This window comes from Octopus sinensis, linkage group LG12, assembly GCF_006345805.1.
Source record: "Octopus sinensis linkage group LG12, ASM634580v1, whole genome shotgun sequence".
Taxonomy (NCBI): Eukaryota; Metazoa; Mollusca; class Cephalopoda; order Octopoda; family Octopodidae; genus Octopus; species Octopus sinensis.
The window spans coordinates 55,402,612-55,426,674 of NC_043008.1; the positions used below are offsets into that span (position 1 = coordinate 55,402,612).

General features: G+C 37.6%; 1 protein-coding gene across 2 annotated transcripts in view; it reads right to left on the minus strand.

The window, feature by feature from the left end:
• Positions 1-22,925, minus strand: part of LOC115217854 (tripartite motif-containing protein 2) — a 63,508-nt gene extending 40,583 nt beyond the window's left edge. Inside the window, exon 1 of one of the 2 annotated variants that reach the window (XM_036507993.1) lies at positions 22,673-22,925. The gene's annotated coding sequence lies outside the window, so the exon portion shown is untranslated. Of the gene's footprint in view, positions 1-5,022; positions 5,351-22,672 lie in introns of those variants that run through there. The other variant, XM_029787560.2, reaches the window with a different exon arrangement.
• Between the last annotated feature and the right edge of the window lie 1,138 nt (positions 22,926-24,063).

Sequence of the window (24,063 nt, forward strand, 5' to 3'; positions counted from 1 at the left end):
AATAAGTACCAGTTACGCACTGGGGTCGATATAATCGACTAAATCCGTTTGTCTGTCCTTGTTTGTCCTCTCTGTGTTTAGCCCCTTGTGGGTAGTAAAGAAATAGGTATTTTGTCTGCCGCAACATTCTGAGTTCAAATTCCTCCGAGGTTGATTTTGCCTTTCGTCCCTTTGGGGTCGATTAAATAAGTACCAGTCATGCACTGGGGAGATGAAATTGACTCATCCCCACCTCCCCAAGCTGCTCTTTTGGCAAAAATTTGAAATAATTATTATCGTTATTATTATTCTGCCGAGAGTGACTTTGCCTTTCATTCTTTCAAGGTTGATAAATTAAGTACCAGTGAAACACTGGGGTCGATGTAATCAACTAGTCAGTCCCCCACCACAAAATTTCAGGCCTTGGGCCTATAGTGGAAAGGATTATTATTATTATTATGTTGATAATTAGGTTTCACAGTCGGCAGCCCTTCATGGGTTTTAGTTGATTAAATCAAACCCAGTACATATGGTTTTTTTACATCTTGTACATATTCTACCTTTTTGCATATTCTTGCTGAACCACCAGATTACAAAGACATAAACAAACCAACTCCAGTTGTTAAGAGATGAGATACAAAGAAATACACAATAATTTGTGTTTGTGTATATATACAATATACAAATGTATGTATCTAGGTTTTTATGTAGTCTTTGGTTTTGGCCGATCAGAAAGTTATCATTGGTTTCACATCTGTTAGTGCACTTAGCAATATAGGAGACTCATCTGACCTGCTGACCAATTAAAGAGGTTATGCTCCTCTGGCCAGTAAGTCTCCTGAATCCCCTATATTGCTCAAAGCAAAAATTGATGTGAAACCAATGGTAACTTTCTGACCAGTGAAGTCCAACAACTACATAATATATTACGGCTCAAAATAGCATTTTTTTTTCAGACTTATGAACAACTGACCAATTGTGTGGGGGGAGGGTGTAGAAGAATGACTGAGGGGTTAGGAAACTTGCTTCCCAACCGTGTAATCTTGGGTTCCATCCTACTGCACAGCACGAGCACCTTGGGCAAGAGTTTTCTAATATAGCTTCAGGCTACAGAGGAAGACACTTGCCCCAAGGTGCTGGTGAATTCAGTAGATGGAAACTGAAAGAAGCCTGTTATGTGCATGCATATGTACTTCATTTTCTTGACTCTGAAAGGAAGAAAGGCAAAATTGACCTCCGACTAGATGTGAACATTGCTTTTGACAATAGTTTTTACATCAGCACAAGGCCAGAAATTTTGGGAAACTGAACCATCAGTTATATTAGCCCCAATATTTGATTGATACTTTGTGTAACTAAGAAGGCCAAGAAGCAAAACTGAGCTCAAAATTTGAACTCAGTTAAATAAAGAACCAGAAGAACTATGGCAAAGTATTTTGTCTGACGCTGAACATATGTGTATGGTCAGTCATTTGGGAGACTAAACCAACCTCCAGTATTTGGTTGGTGTTTATTTTAGCAACCAAGGGTCATCTAAAATTTGCTATCATCCAAGGCAATGGATTTGAACCCAAGATGTGAAGTGGCATAACTAAAGAGACAGTAAACTGGCAGGGTCATCAAAATGTTGGACAGAATTGTCATTTAACATGGATGATTCAAGAGAAACTGACAAGAGGGCTGCACCAAGCTCTACTTTGGCATTGTTTCTACAGCTGGACGGCCTTTAAAGTAAGGGCTGGCAACAAGAAGGGTATCCAACCATAGAAAATCTGCCTCAACAAAATTCATCTAACCCATGCAATCATGGAAAAGCGGACAACAAATAATGATTGTGATGATAGGGATAGTGATGGATGCCTTAGCCCCAAGTTGCTGCTGATTGAACAGAACTATGAGGAAAACTTTACTATCTTGACCAGACCATTTTTTTTCTTTGACCCTTTTGTTCATCATATTTCTGCTGAAATATCCCGTTTTGCTTTCATTTTCATTTTGAAAGTAATGAATTTAGTAAAATAGTGCATCTGTGAATAAGCTTAGCAACATTTAAGTTAAAATCTATCGAGGTCAACTTTGCCTTTCATGGTCAATATAATAAGGTACTACTCAAGTACAGGAAGTTAGATTATCAGCTAAACCACCCCAACCAAAAAAAAAAAATATATGATGGCCTTGTGCCAAAATTTGAAACAATTATTAAGTTGGTGTTTGGAACACAAATGTGAAATTTCAACAGGTTTTTATTTAGATCACTTTAAAAGAGGAACCCAGGTCAGACTCAAACAAGTTGGTAGTAAGGAGGTTAAAACAGTCTTCAGGTGTACATCATTCATCATGTCCTTCCATTTTACAAGACAGTAATGTATAGCAAGAGGGAAATTTAGCAACTGTTTCTAGAAGGTCAAGCAAGTAACCACACTGTAACTCTCAGCGTTGGTAGTGAATGGAAGCAGTAGTTGTGAAAGTGGAAACTGGCTAAGATAACAGAGGCAGAGATGGAGTCTGTGATCTGTTACATAGAGTCACTGGTGACAATGATAAATATGATGATGATGGTGGTGGCAATACGTCGGGTATGATGATAGTGCAGCTGTAGTAATAGCGACTGCGATAATTACGGGTGGTTATCAATGGTAATAATGGATGACTATGGGTATAATATCAGGGTTATAGTGGTGGTACCAACGATAATGATGGGAAGTTATAATGGTAGTATCACTGGTGATAACTGGAGGTTATCAAGTGATAGCGGGTAGCTACCGGGGTGTGGGGGGAAGAGTTAGTGACTGTGAAAGTAACAGAGAATAGTAAAAATGTCGGTGCATGGTTTTATAGAGGGGTGGTTGGCAGTGATAGCCATGATAGTAGCATGCTATGCGGTGGCTTGGGGAGCGATCCTGGTATCGAGGTTGTTGCTATAGTTTCCTTACTGCTGTTGTTGTTATTATTGTTGTTGTTGTTGTTGTGGTGGTGGTGGTGGTGGTGGTAGTGGTTGCGGCTGCTGCTGATGTCCAGAGGAGGATTTATTTAAAATTCCGAGCAAACACAAGAAGCCGATTTGCTTGAGTGAATTTGCACTGACACAAGTATACCCAGCTATGGTAGCAATCCATTAAGCAATAACAAGCCAGTAATAGTAGCGACAAGAGCAATTCACAATGAAAACAACAGTAAACAGAAGTGTGAAATGGCTGTTTGGCGAGCGTGGCGGCAGTAGTGGAAATCAAAGAGAGAGCGCGTGTGTGTGTGGGAAGGAGAGAGAGAGAAAGATGAAGCTTTAAATGTTAGGACGAATGTGAAACGAAATCTTTCTGATTCTCTCTTTTATAAACACGCGAGCACACCACACATATGAATGTATGCGTATTATATATATATATATATATATATATATATATGAATGCGAAAATAGAGATTATCTCGTGAACAGAAGGAAGAGCAAAATTAACATTGGAACAAAACGGTCAAAGCCAACACAAGAATTAGTAGACGTTGTTGAAGCAGCAACAGCAGCAGTTGTACTGAGAACGGGGGCGGCGGCAGTGATGCTAATTGCTGATTATAATTAAGGTATTTCTTCCGATTAAATTACACAAGGTCATTTGTGGTGGAGGAAAAAAATGAAGTAGTTATACATCTTAATACGTTTGTTGGTTGGTACTTAATTTCAACGTCCGCGAAAAAGAAAATGAATTACAAAAATACAAAACGAAATAGGCTACGTCCATCTCGTCTGAACTCAACCTGTGAACAGGACTCAGTATCAGACTTCAAAAACAATATATACGTCAAGCCTAAAAATATGCTTGGATAGGCTATGGTCACTGTCCACTTCAGGAACGACACAAAAAATATATTCTTTAACACAAACCATTCTATGGTAAAACTGAATAATTCCCTTTGACTAAATACAGTGTGTGTGTGTGTGTATATATATATATATAGTAGAAATAAAGGAAGGTTAAAGGTTCAGATTTATTCTGAATGAATTTCGAACTCGGAACATCGAGACTTCGAACAAAACAGAAGTCTCAAGTTTATTTTTTTCTTTACTCGGAAACACAAACTGGCGATCCGAATGACTGAGAAAATCATTCAATAACGAAATTAGCGACTGCTAATTGCTATTCAGTTGTGCTTTTAATTATTACTAATATTTTCTCTAAATTTACCAGTATGTGTATGTAATTTTTACGTTTCCTTTGTGTATAAAGAGAAATTGAAAGTTGGTCATGTCGAATAAAGGAAAGAATAAGCATAAAGGACGAGACGGGAGACAGAAAAGGAAAGCGAAAGAAGAAGAAAATATTTAATTCTCGCACCAAAATCCCTTCTATAGTATAACAACAAAAAAAAGCAATGCTTTAAGCAACTTTAATTTCTAATTTTGTAGCACAATGCATACTTCATAACCAATCCACCGTGTTTTTAACTCTAAATTTGTTTAGGTCTCTAGGGTAGGAAAAAGAAAAACCTCTAACGTCCAGCCTTGACAAACACCGAGTATTCGGCGCAACAACGAAGCATTATTGCTACATATCGAAATATTATTTTATAAAGGCTATAAATATTGATAACAAATGAATGAATAAACCCTTTTTTTTTTAATTAATACAAAAAATTGCTTGTAAAATGTAGTCCTCCCTGTTTGAAAGGGTCGACCTACGGCATTAGTTTCAATGAAATAACACCTTAACTTGGAGATAAAAGCAGGGTGAGGTACTGATTTTACTCGCCGGGGCCTAATGAATTTTTCTTAAAAGAAAAAAATGATTTGTCACAATGATTATTAATATTCACCTGCATCCGAATGGCAGCATGAGAGGGACTAAAAATTGGAGGTTTATGTAAAAGCAGTGGACTTAGGAGGCACGGGGAGTAACAATTATCTCGCAAAACATGTCACTCGTGTTATAATTCTTCACGTGGAATAGCGAATTCAAATGTAAATTAAAACAACAACATGACATAAACCAGTAAATAAAAAGAGCTTAACCCTACAAAACAGCAAAAAGAAAAAACAAAACAAGGATAACCTACCTGTGCAGAAATGGTGGTGATTATTTGCCGGGGGAGGGGACCTACGAAGGAGGGATAGGTATTTAAGGGCCGGCCGTCTGCTTCTCTGTTTCAGCTCAGCTCAGGTGAGGTGAGATGAGGTGAAGTGAAGTCGGAAACCCTGGGTTACAGAGTGAGAGAAAAAGCAGCCGGGAGTAGCGAAGGGCTACAAATCTACTTTTGGAAGTGCCATATATGAATGAAGCAAGCAGCAGGTGGATGAAGAGAGGCTGTGGCCTCCCTGGTTCGTCCTCTGCTTTATCTCCATTAAATCTCTTTAGACGATAGAATTCCAATACATCCGAATGCCTTGATTATATATATATATACATATATATATTCCGTATTTATTCCTGTTCCACTTGCTGCTCTCCTTATTTTTTTTTGTTATTATTATTATTATTATTATTATTATTATTTTTGATTTGATAGAGTAACTTTTTTGTTTTGTTTTGTTTTTTTCTTTCCTTTTTCGGTGGTGTTTTTTTTTTATATAATCAGTCAGATTAATTTTTAGATTGTGTGGTAAACATCAAGGTAGTCCTGCTACTGCTGCTGCTGCTGTTGTTGTTGGTCTTTCTGGCAGAGAATGCAGCAACAAGAACAACACGAAGACAACACCAGTCTTTGACAACACGCTACACTGACTCACACACTTGCCAGCACAGTCGTCCGTCATTTTCCACGGCACCATTATTCTCTATTCGTTCCCTGTTTTGTCGCCTTCTTCTATATATTTTACTTCAAATATATCTTCTTTTAGCTTTTTTTTGGTATCCTTAAAAAAAAACAGAATACTACATCGTGGCTCGAGTTGACTTAACCTCGGGAACAGCAACAATAGATATAAGGTGATGAGAGAGAGCTGCAATCATTTATTTAGTAGTGCAGCTTCACAGAGAGAGAGAGAGAGAGAGAGAGAGAGAAATAGTGGGAGAGTGCGAGGGGGAGTGGCGACGAAGCAACGTCACCAACACTTGGTAAATAGACGGAGCGAGACATCCATCCATCAATCGTATCGATACGGCAGCAAAACAACAAGCAATGTCGAGCAAATACACTCACATTTAACACGCGAGCATTTTTATATACGCGCGCGCGCACACACAAGCGAGCAATTTTTATATACGCGCACATACACAAGCGAGCGCGCATGCAATTATACACGCAACATAGGCACGCGCACGATATTTGTCTAACTTAGTGCACACATCCTTACCTTTTCCTCCCCCCTTTTCATCACATCCGATCTTTCCCACTTCAAATTGTAATATATATATTTAATATATATATATATAATCCCTCTGACAACGTTTTTTTCGTTTTCTTTCGCTCCCTCATTCAATCTTCCGTTGTTCTCTCTCTCACAGCACACCAGCAGTTCAAGCTTCATCTACACATTTTCATTCTTTCGCATTCTTCCCACCACCGCCACTCTTTCTTTTTTTCTTTCTTTCTCCATCATTTCAGAAACTCTAATAACCCCCCCTCTCTCTTTCTCTCTACTTTTCTCATCTTCTTTCTCCCTTTCTCTTCCTTCCTTTCACTTTCTAGTCACTAATCTCTTTCACGTCGCTCTATAATTTTCATCTATCTATCTATCTATCTATCTGTCTGTCTAATTTTTAGCCCTACTCGTCCCCCACTCACCCCCTCGTCACCGAATTGATTAAACTAAATAGTTCTATTTTAATGGACAAAAGAAAACCTATCCAGACGGAACAGAGCTGAACAGGTCCTTCCTTCCTTCCTGGTTGCTATCGTCTAACCTCGAACAGCATTTACTGCAGACTAGACACTTGGACTTCGTATTAAAAGCCAATTTCAATGCTTGTTGTTAACCACATCCGTTACAGCCGCGATTACGTCCATGACCACCACCACGACCACTGTCACTGCTTCTGCAACTGCCACGACTACCAACCAACAACAGCACATCAACAGCACTCCTATACCACCCAGGATCATTTCTGCATAATCCTCACATTCACCACAGACTATTAACGGTCGTTGTTGGTGAAACACTACTATACCACAAAAACCATTATGAAAAACATGAGCAACCAACAAAATCTGTCGCCATAAACCACCACAATCCGCCTCCCCGTTATCTGCCACAATCTGCCGCCACAATTATCATAGGCGCAAGAGTGGCTGTGTGGTAAGTTGCTTGCTTACCAACCACATGGTTCCGGGTTCAGTCCCACTGCGTGGCATCTTGGGCAAGTGTCTTCTGCTATAGCCCCGGGCCGACCAATGCCTTGTGAGTGGATTTGGTAGACGGAAACTGAAAGAAGCACGTCATATATATGTATATATATATTTATATGTGTGTGTTTGTCCCCCTAGCATTGCTTGACAACCGATGCTGGTGTGTTTACGTCCCCGTCACTTAGCGGTTCGGCAAAAAAGACCGATAGAATAAGTATTGGGCTTACAAAGAATAAGTCCTGGGGTCGATTTGCTCGACTAAAGGCGGTGCTCCAGCATGGCCACAGTCGAATGACTGAAACAAGTAAAAGAGAGAAAGGGAGATATTTCAAAATATCGAGAATAAAGTGTGTTTGAGAAAAATAACCCCCCTACACACACACATTCTGACCCCCCCCCCCGCCATGCCGTTACATGTTTACAGTAGGGAGCACAACCAAAGCCAGCCACACACCACCAGTTACCCCCACCAGACATCTTTGTCAACTACAACTTGGCCATACCTACACTGTGCCCTTACTGACTCCCCACCACCACATTGTTCAAAATGTCAACACCACTTCCTTTGGTTTTCTTCAGCAGCAAACTTAAAACTAGAAACATGTCAGTCAGCTGAAGAAGTAGGCAGCTGCAGCTATTTGCAGCCAGTCAGTGCACACAATTGCAAGTGTCATCCATTTTCACCGATTTCCTTGCCAGGTAAATTAAATGTAGAGAAAATTCTTTAAGGAATTGTGGTAAGGACAATAGTGATGACTGTTGTGTTGGTGATGGTGGTGGTGGTTGTAGTGGTCAGTCATGTGGGTAAAAAAAAAAAGGTTTAAAACTCTTTTACTCTTTTACTTGTTTCAATCATGTGACTGTGGCCATGCTGGAGCACCGCCTTTACTCGAGCAAATTGACCCCAGGACTTATTCTTTGTAAGCCTAGTACTTATTCTATCGGTCTCTTTTGCCGAACCGGTAAGTTACGGGGGACGTAAACACACCACCATCGGTTGTCAAGCGATGTTTGGGGGACAAACAGAGACACACACACACACACACATATATATATATATATATATATATATATATATATATACAACGGGCTTTCAGTTTCCGTCTACCAAATCCATTCACAAGGCTTTGGTTGGCCCGAGGCTATAGTAGAAGACAGTTGCCCAAGTTGCCACGCAGTGGGACTGAACCCGGAACCATGTAGTTGGGAAGCAAGCTACTTACCACACAGCCAATAAGAAACAGTATTAAAAAGAAGAAAAAACATTTTGCCCTTTATCCTTTCAGGTTTAATAAAGTACTGGGGTCTATTCACCGTATTTTCTGGCATACAAGTTGGATTTTTCAGACCAAAATTTACAATGAAGGAAAGTAGGTTGACTTATACACCAAGACAACTTTGGTGGACTAAAAATCTCATCTGAAAAGCAGCAACCCATGCTAGCATGGAAAACGGACATTAAATGATGATGATGATGATTAGTGGCCCAGACACGGTTTACTAAATTCTGGAGAGTGGAAGGCTACTGATGTATAACAAAAGAGAGTCAGTCACCAGTAGATCTGACTCTACAAAAGCCACACTGATGGTCATTAAAGAAGAGGGATTCAAGGTGTTGGAGAAGGCCCTTGCTAATGGCTGTCTTCGTCATTTTTGAGATGCTGGGACTGAAAGATAACCCTAAAACCCTGGGACTACCATAACTGGACTACCTTTAAACATACGTATTACAACAACAGTCTTTGGGGAAACTTGATAATGTCTTGACATTAATCAGAACTGGTAAGCATTATTTATACATTAGTGAATTTAGCCAGAACATATCAAGCACGATTTTATATACACAGGAGAATGTGAATTAGCATCGGTAAAATGTCATGTGGGAGAGGGGAAAACCAGTCTGCATCATTTGATGGTGCTGATAAAACATCAGCTAATAATAGTGATAATGTTCATCAGCATTATCAGAGTACATGGAAAATAACTTGAACATCAAGGCTGTCACCCAAAACAGATCAAAGATGGGGAAACATATGAATGATTGAGAGGGACAGAGAAAGAAAAAGTGGAGGTGTAATGTAAGATGCAATGAAGAAAATATAAAAACCATTCCAGTGTTGATGGAGAACTAACTAGCTGGTAATATTGTTTTGTTGGCAGCCAAAATTATTTCCTTTAGTGTAAACATCAGAAATGAACACTTTGGACAGCCAGAAATATTCCGCATTCGGTAGACAGATAGATATATTGGCAATTGACATCAGTAAAACTCTTCAACACTAATTTGTCATTAACATTTTCAAGTGTAGAGCTGCCACCAGCCAAGACAGCTTCTATATATAACTAAAACTCTAAGGAGTTAATTATTTTTTCTTTAGCCATTTCCTGGTTGCTGACAGCATGGCCACTGCACAGAACCTAATATAAAGAAGCCTCATCTTTTACAGGCAGCAGCTATTATAGTTATTACATAACCGTAAACTTTTAACCTTCGTTAACACTATACCAATCAGCAAAATTTGGTGATGAAATTGCTAACATGCCAGACAAAATGTTTAGCAGCATTTCTTCTGGTTTTAGGTTGAGTTCAAATGCCGCCAAGGTCAACTTTGCCAGTCAACTTTTTAAGGTCAATAATATAAGCACTTGGGGTGGGGACAGGGACAATGTAACCAACAAACTACCTCCTTCAAAATTTCAGACCTTCTGGCTGTAGTAGAATTATTTTTTAAAGGTGGTGTCCTGGAATGGTCATAGCCTCTAGCTGAAAAAAGTAACAAATGACAATTCAACTCAATTGGAATGGGTTTCGCTAACTAGTGAAACCAGTTGGCATTTAACTTTCAAATTATTACAACAATATTTATTAAAAAATATAACCCTCACATCTTCCACCCATATTCACCCTTATAAAATGTGGGATTACAAAATTCATGTTTAACATTAAAACAAGGCTATACACAGCTAACTTCATCATTCTTACTACTCTGTCCCTCTCTTTCTCACTAATACCCAACTCTAATCCTATCCCTTTACATAATCCTTTTCCAGTGTCAACTCTTTTGGGCTCTTCACTATCAAACTCTCACAACAACACACACACATATATGTGTGTATATATATATATATATATATAAAAGCACTAATGTTGAAGTTTGGTCAGAGAGCGACCAATGTTTTCACATCCACAAAATTTAACTCTGGAAGAGTTAAATTTGTCTTTGTATAGAGTCTGATGAGCTGCACACAAAACTATGCTCTTATCACCTTGCCTAAAATCATCTTTCCTAGGCTCGCAAATGGCAAGACAACCTCACTAGTGCTGGTGCCAAGAGAAAAAGCACTCCATGCCAGCATGGAAAATAGACATGTGATGATCATTATTTTGTTTTGCATATTCAATTTTGTATTTTGAGATACAAAAATATGCGATATTCTTGCAAACGTGGAAATCCTAAATATTTTATATATACCTGAAAGTGTAAAGTGAATGAGAAAAACAGCATTAATTATGAAGATGGAATTTAACAGAAGAGAGATCTACCATTTCCCCCATCCTCTTTTCAAAGAAAATTTTGAATGTTGCCAATTGTTATACCCATGAAAGTGGTGTAAACAAAGGAAAATATAAGTACTTCTATTAAATATAACACTATATTTCACAAACAGAGAGAAAATTAATAACAAAAAACTTTATGAGCATTATAAGATAATATATTCAATATGGGAATTCCATTAGAAAAGATTCTAATTGCTTGAACATCATTCAAGACAAATCATTATATATATAAAGAAAATTTAAATGATTCCTTTGAAGAACTATTTATATGATACATGAAGTATAAATACATTTAGTATATTTTATTATATACTACTATATCTTATATATTCAGTTCCATTAAACAAACACATACATAGATATATATTGAAACTAGTAACTGCTTAGTAAAAAATGTAAATACTGTCTTTCTTTTCCCCTTGATAAAGTTCTCTAAGCATTTTCATATATTAAAAGTAACATTTCTTTTTTAAATACATTAGTGGACAGAGAATATATAATCAGTAAAAAATCTTGATTCAGTTTTATTCCTTGAAAATATCATTATTTATAAGGTATGATAAAAGGAATGTGGTAGAGATCTTCAACTATGCAAAAGTTGCAAAGATCAATTTTATAAACATTAGGAAATTCTTGATCCATAAAATTCTAAAATTCCAGTCTTGTGTATTTTAGGTTGAAGTATTTTTCTACAGTTAGCAATAGCATAGGTAATGAGAGTTAAATAAAGTAAGACTTGCTAATTGAAAAACGTCAGTGAGAAAGAATCGTTAAAACTGGAAAATCCATTTAGAAAATTCATGTTTAACATTAAAGCAAGATTATGCGTTTGAGGGGAAGCATGTACTGCAACCTATATATTACAGGAGATGTATACAGTAGTCTGTTTGGTGTTGGGGGTGCCCCTAATACTTGACTAGTGTCTATTCCATCATTCCCAGAAGGATGAAAGACAAAGTAATTGATTACAAGAATGCAAAGATGTAAATAAATACTGTAAGGCCTAATTCTCTACCATGATCTAGTTCTGTACTAGACACAGCCTCTCTACCACAAGCTTGCTATATTTCAGTTCTCTACTATATAACGGTTATATACCAGCTCTCTACTGGTTCTTTTCTATGCAATGTCCTGGACATGACTTTAAACTGCATAATACGATAGTCGAGACCTGCTTCTTGAGCTCCAGGGTTTTGAAGCATGTGGAACCACCTCTTAACCACTAATGCATCTAAGTCTACTCGGAGTTGTAGCACTTGTCAGGGTCCCAGATATGGTGGGGTTAGGTAGCCTATTAGGGCATGTGGAGACTGGATCTGGTAGATACTGCAGAAGAAACCTATTTCTTTACTGCCCACAAGGGGCTAAACACAGAGGGGACGAACAAGGACAGACACACGGATTAAGTCAATTATATCGATCCCAGTGTGTAACTGGTACTTATTTAATCGACCCCAAAAGGATGTAAGGCAAAGTCGACATCGGCGGAATTTGAACTCAGAACGTAGTGGCAGACAAAATACCGCCAAGCAGCTCACCCGGCGTGCTTATGATTCTGCCAGCTCACTGCAGAAGAAACCTACATGGTTAAACAGAAGGGAATGCAGATGTAGCAACAAGCTGATAAAGACAGGGAGCAAAACGAGGCAAGTAAGGCACCTTGGTCATCCACTACATCTGCCTTCATTCCCATTTGTCATGACCTGGTTTTATCCCTGGATTGAAGCTGGTCATGGACAAGAGTGAGGTTGATGGTGCATAACTGATCTTCACTCTTAAACAAAGTCATCATGCAAGCCATCCTTAAAGATGACAAGATGGTTCTAATTGCTCTGACAGAAAAACCACCATGCTCTGGCTCTTTATGGCTCTCTGCCATGCACTGGCCCTCGACTATGCACTAGCTCTCTACTGTGTATGCAATTAAACAATGACCTCGATATGAACAATACTCAATTTCAAACAACAGCATCAGCATTAATAACTGTTTCTAACATGAGCCTAAAGCTTGAAATTTGTGGGAGTGGGGTTAGAAGATGAAATCAACTTTAGTACTTGACTGGTACTTTATCAACCCCAAAAGGATTAAAGGAAAAGTTGGCCATGACAGGATTTGAAACCCTGACAGTAAAGAGCCAGAACAAATACCACAAGTCATTTTGTCCACTGATCTAATGATTCTACCAAACCACTACAGTTAACTATAACATCAATAATCCTTTCTACTATAGGCATGGAATTTTGAGGGAGGGAGCTAATCAATTACATTGACCCCAGTGGTCATCTGGTGTTTATTTTATCAACCCTGAGAAGATGAAAAGCAAAATTGACCTCAGCAGAATTTGAACTTGAAACATAAAGCCAGGAGAAAAGTTGCTAAGCATTTTGTTCAGCATGCTAAGACTTCTAGCTGCTCACTGCCTTCCTACCATTAATAATGAAAGCATAAACAAAACCAAAACAAAGAAGTCTACAGGGCAGTGACCTAAGCTACAATAACAGTGACTAAATACCCACTCAAACAAGAACCTTACCCTCTCAAGTACTAAGAAAAACAAGACCATCACTTGTTACAGTCACCTCCTTTCCCATCACTAAAATTACTTCCCCGCACACTCTTACAGAACGTCCCCCTTTGTCCCCTCTGTCCTACTTATACTGCTCACTACTGTTCCCTGTGAGTAAGCTCCCTAATTCACCTCCAACTCTATCTATCTTTCAATCTCTATCTCCTCTATCTGTCCTTTTTTTTACTACTGGGGTAGCCAAGTATCCCCGCCATAGTAAGACACATATTTCTATCCCTCTATTATATTCTAATCTTTCACCTGGCACAAAGCCACTACTTAGCCACAGCTGTGCCTTATTAAAAACAAAAAGAAAAAAGAAAAGAAAAAGAGCCATTGGACAATATATTTTTAGACACAGAATAAATATAAGAAGGCCATCATTGGAATGTCTTTGATTATATATTTTCAGTCAGATTACTACTAATACAGCTCTGATTAAAGTTTCAGTTTCCAAAGTAAATTTCTACATGACAGAACGAAACTATACAATATTAGTAACTTCCAACTGTTCCAAAAGATTTCCAAACCGAAAAGACATCTTTCTGAGAATAACAATTGTTCTTTAGACTAAACACAGCAATCTTGCAATTTTTTCCAGTCTATATTACTATGTCGTTTCTGCTACAGCAGCAATGTCTGTATAATTGCCAGCTGCTTTCGTTGCTAACCGTTTCCTTAGTAAAGCTTTTTCACTAATGCCATCACTGACTTGAGAATATTAACCCTACCACTCAGTCCAGACAAAAATAATATGTGGTAAGAAGCTTGCTTCCCGACCACGTTTCCAGGTTCAGTCCCACGGTGTGGCACCTGGGGTAACTGTTTTGTACTATGACCTCAGACCAACCAAAGCCTTGTGAATGGATTTGGTGGATGGAAACTGAAAGCCCATCATATATATATATATACGGGAAAGTTTATGAAAATAAACAAAAGATGAAGGCAGGTGGAGTACAAACAAAATGTATTAGTATAGTGCTCAGGAATAGAAATAGAAAAAGTCCTTTACGTTTCGAGCCTATGCTCTTCCACAGAAAGATACACAGAAAAAAAACAAGGAGAGAAAAAAATGCATGTAGGAGCTATATATATATATATATGTGTGTGTGTGTGTGTGTCCAGTGTTGGTGTGCTTGCATCCTTGTAACTTAGCAGTTCAGCAAAAAGAAATCAATAGAATAAGTACCATGCTTAGAAAATAAGTATTGGGGTCATCAATTCATTCGACTAAAAATTTAATTGACCCCAAAAGGATGAAAGGCAAAGTCAACCTTGGCGGAATTTGAACTCAGAACATAGCGGCAGACAAAATACCGCTAAGCATTTCGCCCGGTGTGCTAATGATTCTGCCAGCTCGCCGCCTTCAAAGGTTTAGTCAAACAAATTGACCCCATTACTGAATTTTTTAAGTTGGGTACTAATTCTATCAAGTCTATTTTGTCAAACTGCTAAGTCACAGGGAATAAACAAACCAATACCAGTTATCTAATGGTGGAGGACGGGAAGGCAAACACACACATGGCAGGCTTCCACACAGTTTCTGTGTACCAACTTTGTGCACAAGACATTAGTTGACCCAGGAATATCATAGAAAACACTAGCCCATGGTGCTGCACTGTGTGGCTGAACCCAAGATCACATGGTTCAGAAGCAAGCTCCTTAACCATACAGCCAGGGTGTGCATTCGTAGAATGAAGACATCATCTCATATTAGACTTTAAGCTTTGCCAAGTTCTTGGATTTAACATTTCCAGTAGCAATAATTGTGACTTTTCAAAAAAAAAAAAAAAAAAAGCATCCCACAGTATCTTAATTTTGATGCTGTATAAACTGCAAAACATTTCAGTAAGATTTTACCCAACACTATATGTATATAGACAGATATGAACACTTTGTCTCTATACAACAACATGGAAAAGAAGTAGGGTGGCGAGCTGGCAGAAATGTTAGTGCACCGGGCGAAAGGCTTAGCGGTATTTCGTCTGTCCCTATGTTCTGGGTTCAAATTCCGCCGAGGTCGACTTTGCCTTTCATCCTTTCGGGATCGATAAATTAAGTACCAGTTACGCACTGGGGGTGATTTAATCGACTTAATCTGTTTGTCTGTCCTTGTTTGTCCTCTCTGTGTTTAGCCCCTTGTGGGTAGTAAAGAAATAGGTATTTCGTCTGTCTTTACGTTCTGGGTTCAAATTCCGCCAAGGTCGACTTTGCCTTTCATCCTTTCGGGGTCGATAAATTAAGTACCAGTTACGCACTGGGATCGATGTAATCGACTTAATCTCTTTGTCTGTCCTTGTTTGTCCCCTCTATGTTTAGCCCCTTGTGGGCAATAAAGAAATAAGAAATAAGAAACATGGACAAGAAGTGAGATCAACTGAACTAGTTTCAGTCCTGTGTTGAGATTTCAGTGACTGAAATCTCAACAAGGGATTGAAACTCATCTAGTTGACCACTCTTTGGCTTTCTGCAAAGATATCGTACATAGAGAAAGAGAGAGAGGATGTTTAACATTTGTCAATATATACAGAGTTGGCTAAAAATCTATATATATACTTTGCAAATATGGCATTGCATTAAAACAAAACACTTAACGCACCAGTAATTTATTAATTTTCGTCTACTGAAAATTCTTCTCCCAGCTATCTTTTCTATTATGCTTTCAGTGAACTGTTACAATTTTTTCTTGGTGAAAAATATAGATTTTTTTTTTTCTCTCTCTCAGATCAAGTCCACTACTTTAAGCTTTTTCTTGGTTTCCTCGGGACTCCAGTGGCATTAGATAACTAAGCTAGTAGTGTTAATCTGGCATGGTTTGTTTTGCATGGGGTTTTTTTTTTCTTTTCTTTTTCTTCTTCTTTCTATTTTTCAGATGAAGAGCAAAGATAACTGTCAGTGTGTTAAGTTAGGACTCTCTATGTCCTTCACTTTGATTGGTTAGTTTCTGTGTCACTGAGAAATGCAACACCTGCACGCCTGTTGCTTGTTGTTGTCCTTTCCTCTTATTCCAAGCGCTACATTGATTTTTATAGGTTTCCTCTATCTTGCCATCAGCTCTATAGATCTTTTTTAATCAACTAGGATATAGGATGGCGAAAGAAATGCACAAACAAACAAGCTGATAAACAAACAAGCAAAACACTTTAAGTTGTATTACAAATGATTGTTTATAAGCCCTATTCATTGTGGGCGCTGAATGCAGAGTGTCTTATCCTCATTTTAAGATTTATGTTTTTGTAGTTTAGACGTTTTGTTTAACCTCTCTCACCTTTGTACAAATACAAAAACGTTTTCTTAGAAAAACTTCTCCAAACACTTGACATTAATGAAATACTGTAATTTTCCAGCATACAAGCTGAATTTTTCAGACCAAAATTTACAACCGAAAAGAAAAAAGGTAGGTAGACTTATACACTTAGACACTAAGAGGACCAAAACTTTCATGTAACATGCAGCAAGATTTAGTAAAACTGTGAAGATGTTTGAATGTTTACACTATATGTGTACCCTACATATTACAGTGACTTGTAAATGTGGTTTTTTTTTTTTTTTTTGCAAACAACCAGAGAAATAAATAAATAAAAACTGAGAAACAAGAACTGTTTTGCCAGGACCAAAGACCAAATTCACAATGCTCATCTCTACCATAGTCACTATTAGAATCTATAGGCAAGAAGAGGCTTCAAAGTGGTCATTTATACTGCCAGAAATAATCAGAAAAAAAAAGCACCCACTACACTCACGGAGGGGTTGGCGTTAGGAAAGGCATCCAGCTGTAGAAACACTGCCAGATCAGACTGGGCCTGATGCAGCCTTCTGGCTTCCCAGACCCCAGTTAAACCGTCCAACCCATGCTAGCATGGAAAGCGGATGTATGATGATGATGATCCTGCAAAATGCCCAACCATTGATTTTTATAGGTTTCAGACTATAGCTCTATAGAGCTTTTTTAATTTGACTAACATATAGGATAGAGGAAGAAATCCACAAACAAAAAGCTAATAAATAAATAAATAAAACAATAAGTTTTATTATAAACTTTTGTTTATAAACCTATTAATTATGGTCAGTGAATGCTTGATGTCTAATCCTCATTTTAAGATTTATGTTTTTGTAACTTAAATGTTTTACTTAGCTTCTCTCACCTTTGTATAAACAAAAAAAGTTTTCTTAGAAAATCCTTCCAAACTCTTAAAATAACATTAATGAAATACTCTGAAGAAACACTGTTAATGATCTGAAATCCTTTATCATTCAGTTGAATACGCACATAGAGCTGGGTAAAACTGTTGTTTGGGATTAGGATTAATCTGGTAGTAATTAGAGCTACAATCTTATTGAATCATTGAAGCAACCTTACTGGATTATTGGAGAACAACTATAGACTAGATCTCCATGGTGAGGTTCAAGGCTGGGATACACTAGAAAAGTTTCCCAATGCCTACACCATTCTAAAAGGAAACTTGGACTTGGCACTGCAAGTCAACAAAACACACATCAATTGCAGCAGTAATGTTTACCATCAAGTGGTATATACTTGGGGCTAGGTGAAAACAGGAAGTTAATAGTCAATAAATCTGAAAGATTTATTGACTATTAGCTTCCTGTCCAAGACAGCACAACATGGGGCTGAACACATGGTATTACACAAATTGTACTAATGTTGCTTACTTTCATTTTGAAGGAAAGTGAGAAACTCTTTTGTGTAATGAAGAAAACTCTAATCCTTCTTCAATTGTTTGATTCTGGTCTGTAACAGAATCATTACAGGACTGGGTTTTCCCTTATAAAAATTTTCAACAGAGGAACTATTATCTTGCTTGGAACCAAATACCCATTGGCAAAAGGAAGGGTATCTAGCTGAGGAAAATCTGCCTCAATAAACTCCGTCCAACCCATGCAAGCATGGAAAAGTGAATGCTAAAACAACGATGACACTGATCATGATGATAAGAGTTAAATTTTCTCACTATATTAAAATATAACATTTACTTGTACCATATCACAGAATGACTAAAAGAATATAGTTTGTTTTCATGAAAATTATTTACTAATTAGACAATTTAAAATAATTACATTAAAAAAAAAAATTTCCCAAGGGTACTCCATCAGTTCAACAATTAGTCTCCTCAGAAACTAAAACATTAGAAGTTTATACCCCATTGACAGCAATCACCAGTACCATTGGTAACATGACAGAAACAACTAGATCTTCAACTAGAAAACTAACATCATACTAATTCCTTCTGGAAGCACACTTTCAATCAGAAGAGATGGCTATTGAAATAATAGAACAACCAAAATGAAGTACCACATTTATCCAAGTTTCTACAAAGAATTTCACTGAAACACTTGAATTAAACTTGTCTTTGAAATGAAGTGGAGGACTACTTTGAGTTGCATGTGAACTTAATGAAATAGCTCTGCAAAACAAGTTTGCATTGAATGGCTTTTCAATATTCAAAAATCGACTCACTTAAATTCTGAAGTGTCTGAAATGTAATTTAATGATTTTATTTCTATTTAGATAAAAACAAAAACGAAAATAATAAAAGCCAAATATTTATTTTTTTGCATGTACTGTTATCATTTGTGTGACCTTCTGTCTTGAAGACAGATACACTAGACAACCTAGTCAATAGTATAACAAAACAAAAGAAACAAACAAGACGGTCATAACAAATATGGTAGCTGTTGATATGCAAAAAGAACAGATGTTTATGGCTGGAACTTGTTTCATTACAAATCTATTCAATTAGGTTAGATCTGGTGCTAACCAACAGCAATACATTCAAATGGTTCATTGACCAAAATCTGGTTTCAATAGGTTTATTACACTCCATCTATAAGGCAATGGTTAGTCCACAAAAGCTGGTTTCTTGGTTTCTCCGACATATATATTCTACCCTGGATGGGATGCCAGTCCATTGTGGGATGACTCATTTTTGCCAGCTGAGTGGACTGGAGCAACATGAAATGAAGTGTTTTGCTCAAGAACGCAACACATCACCTGGTCCAGGAATTGAAGCCACAATCTTATGATCATGAGTCCAACACCCTAACCACTGAGCCATGTGCCTCCATCATAGAACTTATGAATACAGGATAACCATAGCTATCACCATTATCATCATCATCATCACCAATATTACCATCAAAGTCTTAGTGATTTTTATCAGAAATTAAGAATAAAGCTTTTAGGTAAACATCATCATTGTCTTAATGTCCACTTTTCCATGCTTGCACGGGTTGGACGGAATTTGCTGAGGCAGCTTTATCTATAACTGGACGCCTTTCCTGTCACTAACCCTCATCTGTTTTCAAGTACAGTAATATTCCCCCATGACCAGACATTTTTCCAAAGAATATTTGAAAGGAAGGACACGACTTGCATGACAGAGACAATGTAAGTGCAAACACTAGAGTCATTATCATCAGGCTGACATGCGCTGGATGAGTTGACAAGCGCCAGTGAACCAGAGGAATGTACCAAGCTCTGTCTGCTTTGTCATGGTTTTTACAGATGGATGCCCTTCCTAATACTAACCATTTTACAGATTGTACAGTGTGCTTTTTAAATGGCACAGCACCAGCAAGGTCACCATGTAACTCAAAAGACAAGCCCCTCTCAAGTGAGTGGGGAGTAGTATTGAGGGAGGTAGCTTTGTGTCTGGTGGTGAGAGGTTACAGTATGGGAAAGGGACAGAAGCAGGTGTCTTGCTGTAGAGGAGATAGATGGCTACCCCAGTTGGGAAAGGAATGGGAAATGGTGAAGATGATATGTTGAGGTACACCCTCAAGTTACAGAGAGGAGTATATAAGTGAAGTGGTATAGAGGATTAGGCGGCGAGCTGGTAGAATCGTTAGCACGCCGGGCGAAATGCTTAGCGGTATTTCGTCTGCCGTTATGTTCTGAGTTCAAATTCCACCGAGGTCGACTTTGCCTTTCATCCTTTCAGGGTCGATTAAATAAGTACCAGTTATGCACTAGGGTTGATATAATCGACTTAATCTCTTTGTCTGTCCTTGTTTGTCCTCTCTGTGTTTAGCCCCTTGTGGGTAGTAAAGAAATAGGTATAGAGGATTAGATAGGGAGTGTTGGCAGCTAAGTTCACAACAGTGTGAAAGGAGAGTGGGAGATGATGAGGAGGGGAATGCAGTGAGTGGATATGGATGGATAATCAAAAAGGACTTGCAAACCTGGCTGACCAGAAATTTGTTTTACTTTAACATTTTAATAAGCAATAGGTGTGATTTGTGAGAAACAAGGCTATGGACATTGCTCAACATTGATCTCATTTACAAAAATGTGAAGGAAAACAGGTCATCAATATCCAACTGAAACTGACCTATGCTGAGAAGTTAGCCACGGCAGCACATGGCAATGATACATGATGCGGCCTCTTATGATGCTGATTTATTTTATTGGTGCAGTTTATAAATTTGCAAACAAAGAGAGTAGTAAATCAAATTGTCTACAGTAACTATCAGAGAATTAAATGATCAGCCCTGCAAGGCAGGAAAAAAAAAAAAAACTCCCGAAAGGCAGAAAGAGAAAATAATAAACCCCCTCCAGGATTTAGAATGAAACTCAGAATTTTTAAGACAAACTAAAATGCTGTCACTGATTGTCTAGCATTACCATTTTTGTCAGTTCTTAGTCTTTTATAATATTGTTCCCCTTTAGGTTGAGAACAAGGTTGTTTCATGTTTGAGGCTAAATGGAAATGTAATGTTCATTCTTTCATCAAGAACATGAGGGATGTAAAGTAATATGAAATGTCTACAACTGTTAAAGGGTGGTTGCTATTAATTCGAAACCTAAGAGCATTATGTAACAAACAGATTTAGTATTGACCTAGTTTACTATATAGTAAATTTGTGAAAGTTGTGCTCATAGATATTATATTTAGGAGATATAAGACTTGTTGGTCTACCCCATTGTCCCAACCGGCAAAATGGAAAAGGTGTCGTCGCAGATGGCAAGGAGAACATGCTGGAACAACCACTCTAACTCAGGGGCTTGCACTTGCAAATAGTCATGCCCCAATAACAGTGAGTAGGAATGTAATCCAGTGACCAAGAACACCAAATGTTCAACTACAAAATCTGTCAGAGAGTGGCCAATGTCAAGCATATACCAGTTTTTAAAATAAGTACATGGTGTCATTGCAAGTCATGAGAAACAACTAAAATGGTTACAATCTAGAGAGGCATCAGGCCTTAAAACACTACCTGAAAACCCATGCCAACATAGAAAGGTGAGTGTAAAATAAGGTGGATGTAAAGAATCAACCTTGTCATAAATGTGGTAAGATTAGAATGTCCAATAATACTTTTTTAGAAATATTTATAAAGAATAAAAATAAATAGGCACAGGAGTGGCTGTATGGTAAGTAGCTTGTTTACCAACCACATGGTTCCGGGTCAGTCCCACTGCGTGGCACCTTGGGCAAGTGTCTTCTACTATAGCCTCGGGCCAACCAAAGCCTTGTGAGTGGATTTGGTAGATGGAAACTGAAAAGAAGCCCGCCGTATATATGTATATATATATATATATATGTGTGTGTGTGTGTGTTTGTGTATCTGTATTTGTCCCCCTAGCATTGCTTGACAACCAATGCTGGTGTGTTTATGTCCCCGTTACTTAGCGGTTCGGCAAAAGGGACCGATAGAATAAGTACTGGGCTTACAAAAGAATAAGTCCCAGGGTCGAGTTGCTCGATTAAAGGCGGTGCTCCTGCATGGCCACAGTCAAATGACTGAAACAAGTAAAAGAGTAAAGAGTAAGAGTAAAACTTAAGAAATTATATTAAGTGGTAATTTTGATTGTCCATAAACAACCTATATTTACTGATGATAACCTAGTAATTATATCCATCATAAAATTAAAATGGGGCAATGTACTACAACATACACATTTCCATTATAATACAGCAACTCAATAACATTGAATAGGATGTGAAGAAAAATGTCAAAAGAACGGAGAAAAAAAAACATAATAACTGTTCACCTACAGACAAAAAAAAAAGTTGAACAAAAAGTAAATTCTAATGGATAGATTTTGAAACTTCACTGAAACTAATAAAATATAAATTACTGCTTTTCTCTGTCTTTTCTTTTACTTTAATTAGCTTAATTATTTCAAAAGTTTGAATCAAAAGAAATTTCTAGAAATCCATTTCAAAAAGTTAAAAAGAAAAACCAACTGAAGCAAACATATAATTAAATAGATTAAACAGTTTAACAAGTTAATGGAAGTGATTAGGAAAAAAAAAAAAAAAAAATGTCTTACTTGCAGATTATGTAACTAGGAATATATAGTCACAAATGGCTCATTGAAATCTGAAGTGAGTAGGACACCAAAATTGACAAGGATCGGAAAATGGTAGAGATAACTTCCAAATGTTGTGGTAAATTAAAGAATGCCTCAGAATGCATAGAGAGCAGTAAAGAGCCCATCAACCTAAGAAGTGTGTCTCCAAAATATCTTTTAGTTATTTTATAGCAGACAGTGTTCTCTCCAGTTCTGCCACAGATTCAGCAACCTAGGAGGTGTGAGAAAAAGAAAATAAATAAATAATGATAATAATAATAACAACAAATAAAAAGAAAAAAAAGCGAATAAAAACCCCCAAATATACACAGTAGTTGGTTATTAAAGCTGAAGTATGTCATTTTAGACTCGGCAATATCATTTAAGTAAGACCAAGTAGCAAGTACTTTGAGCTAAGCAAAGAGAAGGAGGGGAAAAAGAAAAAAAAAGAAAGAAACGTTTGATTATTTTGAGTCGCTGCAGTATCAAACCATTCAAAGAAATTACCAGTTTTGATAAACTGCGGAAACCAGAACACTAGATTACAGGACAAATGTACAAAACAAATAAATAAATAAAGAAGTGCAATTACTAACAGACATATTAATTAGTCACACAGTTTGATTTTTTTTCTCTACTGGTCAGTTGGAGGGAAAAATATAGTCTTGATATTTCAAGTGCCTCATACGTTATTTCTGTGCTTGTTTCAGTTTTAGAGACAAATATAGAAATGAAGAATTTGGACATTAACAAGCTTCAGAGCAATGTGTAGTGATTGTTGTTGTTGGTGGTGGTGGTGGTAGTAGAAATGTTTAGCTTAGGATGACCTTAATGGAGCAAATATATAACCAAAGATATTCCAGACGTATCGACCTCGTTATTTGATGCATCTAAAAACTACACTATCCCAACATGCCCTTCCTTTTAAGATGATGAGGTGTGGTTTAACTGCTATTTCTAGCAGATCAGGCAATAACGTAGAAATCCCATTTGGGGTTTATTCAAAGAAAGAGAGGTGGGGGAAGAGAAAGAAAGGAGGGAAGAATGATAGATAGATAGACGGACGGACGGGCGGGTTCGGGCGGACGGACGGGCAGGTTCGGGCGGACGGACGGGCGGGTTCGGGCGGACGGATGGACAGACAGACAGATACTGCTCTTAGTATTATTCTCATGTTTTCTTAGATTGCACTAATCCATTCCAAAGTCAACCACAGTGGAATTTGAACTCAGAACAAAAAGATAGATGAAATACTGTTAAGTAGTGTGCTAATGATTCTGCCAGCTCACTGCCTTAACTACTACTACTAATAATAACAACTTCAGATTTTGGTACAAGGCCAGCAATTTCAATTACACTGACTCCTTATT